The sequence below is a fragment of the Cicer arietinum genome, chromosome 3, assembly GCF_000331145.2.
Source record: "Cicer arietinum cultivar CDC Frontier isolate Library 1 chromosome 3, Cicar.CDCFrontier_v2.0, whole genome shotgun sequence".
NCBI classification, from domain to species: Eukaryota; Viridiplantae; Streptophyta; class Magnoliopsida; order Fabales; family Fabaceae; genus Cicer; species Cicer arietinum.
The window spans coordinates 16,436,233-16,444,006 of NC_021162.2; positions in this window are offsets into that span (position 1 = coordinate 16,436,233).

Consider the following 7,774-nt stretch of genomic DNA (forward strand, 5'->3'; position numbering starts at 1 on the left):
TTGTGTTTTCTGTCTATTGGTGCCTGAATATGCAGGTATTTATCTTGTTAGCTCTAAGCCTTGAAGATGAGTAGTTAATCAACTATAATATTTTTTTGATTTTCATCAACATTGTTATAATGGAAGGCTAAAATTTTAAATCCATAAAAGTTTGTATTGCAAAGAATGATGCATGATGTTTAGTAACATTTGACTCGAGTCTTGAGCAGTGCTAAACTAACTTATTGGAATTTAACATACTATTTCCTATTTAGAAAATTATTTATTTATTTACTTATTTATTTATTTATTATTTATTTTATTATTTATTTATTCATTTACTTATCTATTTATTTATTATTTATTATTTATTTTATTATTTATTTATTTATTCAGTTACTTATTTATTTTTTTATTTTTTTATTTTTTTATTTTTTTATTCATTTATTTATTTACTTATTTATTTATTTATTTACTTATTTATTATTTATTTATTCATTTACTTATTTATTATTTTATTATTTATTTATTCATTTACTTATTTATTTATTTATTGCTTATTTTATTATTTATTTATTCATTTACTTATTTATTTATCTATTATTTATTTTATTATTTATTTATTTATTTATTTATTTATTTACTTATTTATTTATTATTTATTTTATTATATATTTATTCATTTACTTATTTATATATTTATTATTTATATATTTATTATTTTTTATTCATTTACTTATTTATTTATTTATTACTTATGTTATTATTTATTTATTCATTTACTTATTTATTTATTTATTACTTATGTTATTATTTATTTATTCATTTATTTATTTATTATTTATTTTGTTATTTATTTATTTATTTCTTTATTTATTTCTTTATTTATTTATTTATTCATTTATTCACAGTAAGTAATTTATTTGTATTTGGTGATGTGTGGCTATAATTCCATCACGGACTATCAGAGACGACGACCGACAAAGAAACGACTCGTTAGCAAATCAGATTCATTGGACGGAATCTTCAGTCGAGGTAATGGGTGAGATGAGGTTCGATTTTATGAGTATAAAATAACGTGAGATGAACGGGAATACTAAAATTCCCAGATGTTCATTCGGGGCTTACTACGTACGGTTGAGCCTTATTGAGTAATAATAATTCATTAATAAAATGTGAATGGTAATAGTGAGGATTAAAATATAATTTAGCAACCTATAGAATTGCCGTGAATTTATTTATATCAAGATTGTATGTCGTTTGATTTTATGAATATTATGTTGATTGCTACTATGTGAATGATATGTACTGGAGTATTCTTGTTACTTGAATGAAATTGTGATATCACTTGAATATGCCACATGTTTGACCTTTTATTTCTGATTGATGCATTGTGAGTAGTGCAAACCAAAATATTGGATTTAATTGTGATTGACTGATGTATATATATAATGAGGAATGTTGTGAAGTCAAACTGAAATTTGTTGAGTTGTGATTTCGGAGTTAGAACTATTTTGTCATCATATAGGGAGGGTTTGACAAACCTAGTGTTTTAGGGAAGTACAACTGAATGAGCCTGATCGTGGAGGGCTACAGTCGAACTATAAGGTAGGACTGATAGACCTTGGGGGGTACCTCTTGTGGGGAATTCTTAAGTGGATTAATGGGTTATTCCCTAAGGCCGGGAGCTACCATGCAACACAAGAGTACCCCGACCGTCGCGTATATGTGTCTCGGGTTGAGTTGAGGGGATCTATGAGGACTTGGCCATTCATGAATTGTCCGTCCACTCTTGTAGTGGCATAGTATCACGCCTCCTAACCAAATACTTTAGTGTAGAATGGTACCAAATGATGAAGTATAGAGTATAGGACATGCATAGCATTTCATCATTGTGATTGTCTTATTGTGAATGAATTTGATGAACCGTTGATATTATACACTTGACTATTTTTGAGGTTGTGATAATTTGATTTCTTGCGTGTTCTCCTCGTGGATTTTATACTGTTACATAATTTTGATACTCACCCCTCATTGTTTGTGTTTGGCGTTTGCGATGGACGCACACGAGTTGTAAGTTGCAGGTGATGACTAGCACCATCGGAGAGGCAGAAGCCATCATGTCTTGGAGACCCTTATTATTATGCATTGTGTTGCTGTTATTTTGAGCATTTTTATTTTGGGAATTCCCGCTCTGATAGTGACATCGGGTTGGGACTACATTTGCACTTAATTTAACACATAAGTATGTGTACTTCAAAAAAGATTTTGTTGTCTGATATTGTGATTTCATGTTGTTAAGTTTGATGGAACCTTTGAATTTATTCGACGTGTTTGTGATCATGTGATACTTTTTACCTTAAAAAAATAAATGTTTGAAAGTTTATATTTATTTAGTTGTTTCGAAATAATTTCATTGTTTAGAAAATAAGAAAATAAAAATAAATTTTTATGGGGTTTAGGGTGTCACAGTACTTCATAACGAAGATACTAATAACATATAATAAAATAGAGTTGTCAAATAAAGTAATAATTATATATTTATTTGACAACTCTATTTTATTAAATGTTATTATTATCTTCATTTTGTAGTTGTACTAAATAAAGAAAATAATAATAACATATAACAAAATTTTGTTGCCCAATAAATATGTAATTATTACTTTATTTGACAACACTATTTATTATATGTTATTATTATTATTATCAATTACATATTTATTTGACAACTCTATTTTATTATATATTATCATTATCTTCGTATTATATGTTATTATTATTTTCAAAAAAAGTTATAATTATATTTTTATTTGACAACTTTTTTATTATATGTTATTATTATCTTTGTTTTGTATTTGTTTTTTATAATAAAGATAATAATAATATATAATAAAATATTATTTTCAAATAAAATAATAATTACATGTTTATTTAACAACTTTTTATTATTATATGTTATTATTATTTTTTTTTTTTGTAATTATACTTCGCCATGAAGATAACAATAAACCCCGAACCTTAAACCCAAAACCCTAAACAGTAAAACCTAAACCTAAACCCTAAACCTTAAACCCTGAAACATAAACAATAAACTCTTAACCCTGAATCCAGAACCCTAAACACTAAACCTGAACCTTAACCCAGAACCCTAAACCCTAAACCCAAAACCGTAAATCCTAAACCTAAACCCCAAACCTAAACCCTAAACCTTAAACCCTGAACCCTAAACCCTAAACCATAAACTCTTAACCTTGAATCCAGAACCCTAAACCCTAAACCTTGAACCCTAAACTCTAAAACCTAATCCCTAAACGTGATTTCAGTCAAATTTAGTCTGGTGGTAAAAAAATCGCCTGAAAAGTCCATATGAAATCGAGGACAGGGAGAGCCTTGTGGCATTCTTCTCTAAAATGTATAACTGTGTTGCGGGTTTCGTGTCAGATTTCCAACACTAGCCATCGATTGGTCCAAAAATACTGATTTCGGTCCATTTTTGTCGGGTGGTACAAAAATCGCTTGAAATGTTTAGATGAAATTGAGGACCGGGAGACCTTTATAGCATTCTTCTCATAAATTTTTATTGTGTTATGGGTTTCGTGTCATATTTCAAACACTAGCCGTCGTTTGATCTGAAACGACGGATTTCAGTCCATTTTTGTTGGTTGGTACGAAAATCGAACGAAAAGTCCAGATGAAATCGAGGACCAGGAGACCCTTATAGCATTCTCTTACTAAATTATAACTGTGTTTTGGGTTCCACATTCGATTTCAAACACTAGCCATCTTCTGTTCCAAAAATATGGATTTCAGTCAATTTTTTGTCGAGTGGTACGAAATTTTAGAATATATGTGGATAAATCTTGTGACTAACATTTGTTATATGGGAGCTTTCTATGATATCCTAATTTTGTATATATTTCACTAAATAAGTGATATAAATAATAAATATTATATTTTATTATTTTATATATTTTTCTATAAATACTAGTATTTTAGTGTAGATATTTTAAAGAATAAGATTTTAGGCGACTCTACATGTGTACGCGCTTTGCAGTTAATGTGATATTTTCTTGTATGTTTGACTGATGTTAAGTGTACACATAATTATATTTAATTATTTATAAATTTATGTTATTTTAATTATTTATTTTACAAATAATTATCTTGATATATTAGTAATTTTAATATTGATTTTCTTTATTTATATATAGTTGCACAAATTTATTTTTAATTAGTAAGTAATATAAATTCTTGATGTTATATTTATTTATTTTATCATTTCGACTATTCTATAAAGATGATGTATTTTTATGTGATTATTTTGAAAGATGTTATAGTAATAATCATAGTTATTATTTGAATGAGTGTTTTGGTTAAAATTATATTTATCTATGTTAAGGATAGATAATATTATGTTAAAATGAGTATTTTGAAGAAAATTTTCTAGAAAAGTAAAATATACTATTTATTTATTAAGGCTTTTAGAAATACAAAAAAAAAATGAATTTTTACCAGACGACTGTTTACACCCCTATTTTCTACTTCAGCATATTAATTTGGGCTATTACTGGTTGGACTTTTTCTTTCCTACACTTGTGAAGTGCTCATTACACCTTCATTCCTGCATCACACACATACTAGACTCCCCTGTGTTGGGCCTTAAAACCTCTTTTACTCATGCATCAGGGCTCTTTGGGCAATTTTCGTACCACCCGACAAAACAGGAATGAAATCCGTATTTTTGGAATATACGATGGCTAGAGCTGGAAATCTGACGCGGAATCCAAAAAATAGTTATAAATTTAGAAGAAGAATTATACTAGGGTCTTCCGGTCCTCGATTTCATCTGGTCTTTTCGGGCGATTTTCGTACCACCGGACCAAAATTGACTAAAATCCATATTTTTGAAACAGAAGATGGCTAGTGTTTGAAATGAATGTGGAACTCGAAACAAAATTATAAATTTAGAAGTAGAATGCTAAAAGGGTCTTCGGGTCCTCGATTTCATCTGGACTTTTTGGGTGATTTTCGTACCACACGATAAAAATGGACCGAAATCCGTATTTTCGAACAAGACGATGGCTAGTGTTTGAAATCTGACGCGGAATCCGAAACAAAGATATAAATTTAGGAGTAGAATGCTATAAGGGTCACTTGGTCGTCGATTTCATTTGGACTATTCTAAAGATTTTTGTACGACCGAACAAAAATAGACCGAAATCCGTATTTTTTGACAAGATGATTGCTAGTGTTTGAAATCTGAAGCGGAACCCGAAACACAATTATAAATTTAGGAGAAGAATGCTATAAGGTCACCCGGTCCTCGATTTCATTTGGACTTTTTAAACGATTTTTGTACCACCCAAAAAAAAATGGAACGAAATCCATATTTTTGGAACAAAACGATGGCTAGTGATTGAAATTTGACGCGAAACCAGAAATACATTTATAAATTTAGGAGAAGAATGCAAGATGGGTCTCCCGGTCCTCGATTTCATCTAGACTTTTCAGATGATTTTTGTACCCCGAAACAAAAACAAACATAATATGTATTTTTGGACCAAACGGTGGCTAGTGTACGAAATCTGATCCGGAACTCGAAACACAGTTATAAATTTAGGACAAGAATGCTAAAAGGGTATCGGTTCCTCGATTTCATCTGTACTTTTCGGTTGATTTTCTTACCACCAGAAAAAAATAGACCGAAATCCGTATTTTCGGACCAGATGATGTCTAGTGTTTGAAATCTAACGCGGAACTCGAAACACAATTCTAAATTTAGGAGAAGAATTTTATAAGGGTCTCCCGGTCCTCGATTTCATTTGGACTTTTCATTTGATTTTCGTACCACCCGGTAAAAATTTACCAAAATCCATATTTTAGTACAAGACGATGGCTAATGTATAAAATTTGACATGGAAATCGAAACACATTTATAAATTTAGGAAACTAATGCTATAAGGGTCTCCCGTTCCTCGATTTTGTCTGGACTTTTTGGAAGATTTTTGTACCACCATACAAAAATGGAACAAAATCTGTATTTTTACACCAGATGATGGCCAGTGTTTTGAAATCTGACGTGGAAAAATTATAAATTTAGGAGAAGAATGCTACAAGGGTCTCCCGATCCTCAATAATGGACCGAAATCTGTATTTTTTGACCAAATAATCGCTAGTGTTTGAAATCTGACGCGGAATCCAAAACACAGTTATAAATTTAGAAGAAAAATGTTATAAGGGTCACCCGCTCCTCGATTTCATCTGGAATTTTCGGGCGATTTTTGTACCATCCGACAAAAATGGAACAAAATTCGTATTTTCGGACCAGACGATGGCTAGTGTTTGAAATCTTACGTGGAACTTTAAAGACAATTATAAATTTTGGGAAAGAATTCTATTATGGTCTTCCGGTCCTCGATTTCATCGGGGCTTTTCGGGCGAATTTCGTACAACTCGATAAAAATGGAACGAAATCCTTATTTTCATACCAGACGATGGCTAGTGTTGGAAATCTGACCCGGAATCTGAAACACATTTATAAATTTTGGAGACGAATGCTACAAGGGTCGCCTGGTCTAAGATTTCATTTGGAATTCTTTGGGGATTTTTGTATCACCTTACCAAAATGGACCGAAATTTGTATTTACGGTCTAGTGTTTGAAATCTGAAGCGGAAATCGAAACACAATTATAAATTTAGGAGAAGAATGTTAAAAGGGTATTGAGTCCTCGATATTATCTGGAATTTTTGTATGATTTTCGTACCACCAGACAAAAATGAACCAAAATCCGTATTTTTGGACTAGATGATAACTAGTGTTTGAAATCTGACGCGGAACTTGAAACACAGTTATAAATTTAGGAGAGGAATTCTTTATAGGTCTATGGGTCCGCGATTTCAACTTGACTTTTCGTGCGTTTTTCGTACCACCTGATAAAAATGTACCGAAATCCATATTTTTGGACCAAACAATTGCTAATGTTTGAAATCTGACATGGAAATCGAAACACAGTTATAAATTTAGGAAAAGAATGCTATAAGGGTCTCCGGTCCTCGATTTCATTTTGACTTTTCGGGCAATTTTCGTACCACCCGACAAAAAAGGACCGAAATCCGTATTTTTGGACCAGGCGATGGCTAGTGTTATAAATCTGACGCGAAATCTGAAACATTGTTATATATTTAGGAGAATAATGCTATAAGGGTTTATCGGTCCTCGATTTCATATGGATTTTTTGTGCAAGTTTTTTATCACCCGACATAAAAGGACCGAAACCAGTATTTTCAAACTAGACGATGGCCAGTGTGTGAAATCTGACGCGAAACCCGAAACACTGTTATAAATTTAGGAGAAGAATGCTACAAGGATTTCCCGGTCCTCAATTTAATATGGACTTTTCACGCCATTTTTGTACCACTAGACAAAATTGGACCGAAATCACGTTTAGGGATTAGTGTTTAGGGTTCAAGTTTTTCGGGTTTAGGGTTCTGGATTCAGGGTTAAGAGTTTATATTTTAGGATCTAGGGTTGGGGGTATAAGGTCTAGGGTTTAGGTTTAGGATTTACATTTTAAGGTTTAGGCTTTTGGGTTTAAGGGAGGGTTTAGTGTTTAGGGTTATCTTCATTGCGAAGTATAACTACAAAACGAAGATAATAATAATAGATAATAAAAAAAATTGTCAAATAAAAATGTAATTATTACTTCGTTATGAAAAACAAATACAAAATGAAGATAATAATAACGATTAATAAATTAGAGTTGTCTAATAAATATGTAATTATTACTTCGTTATG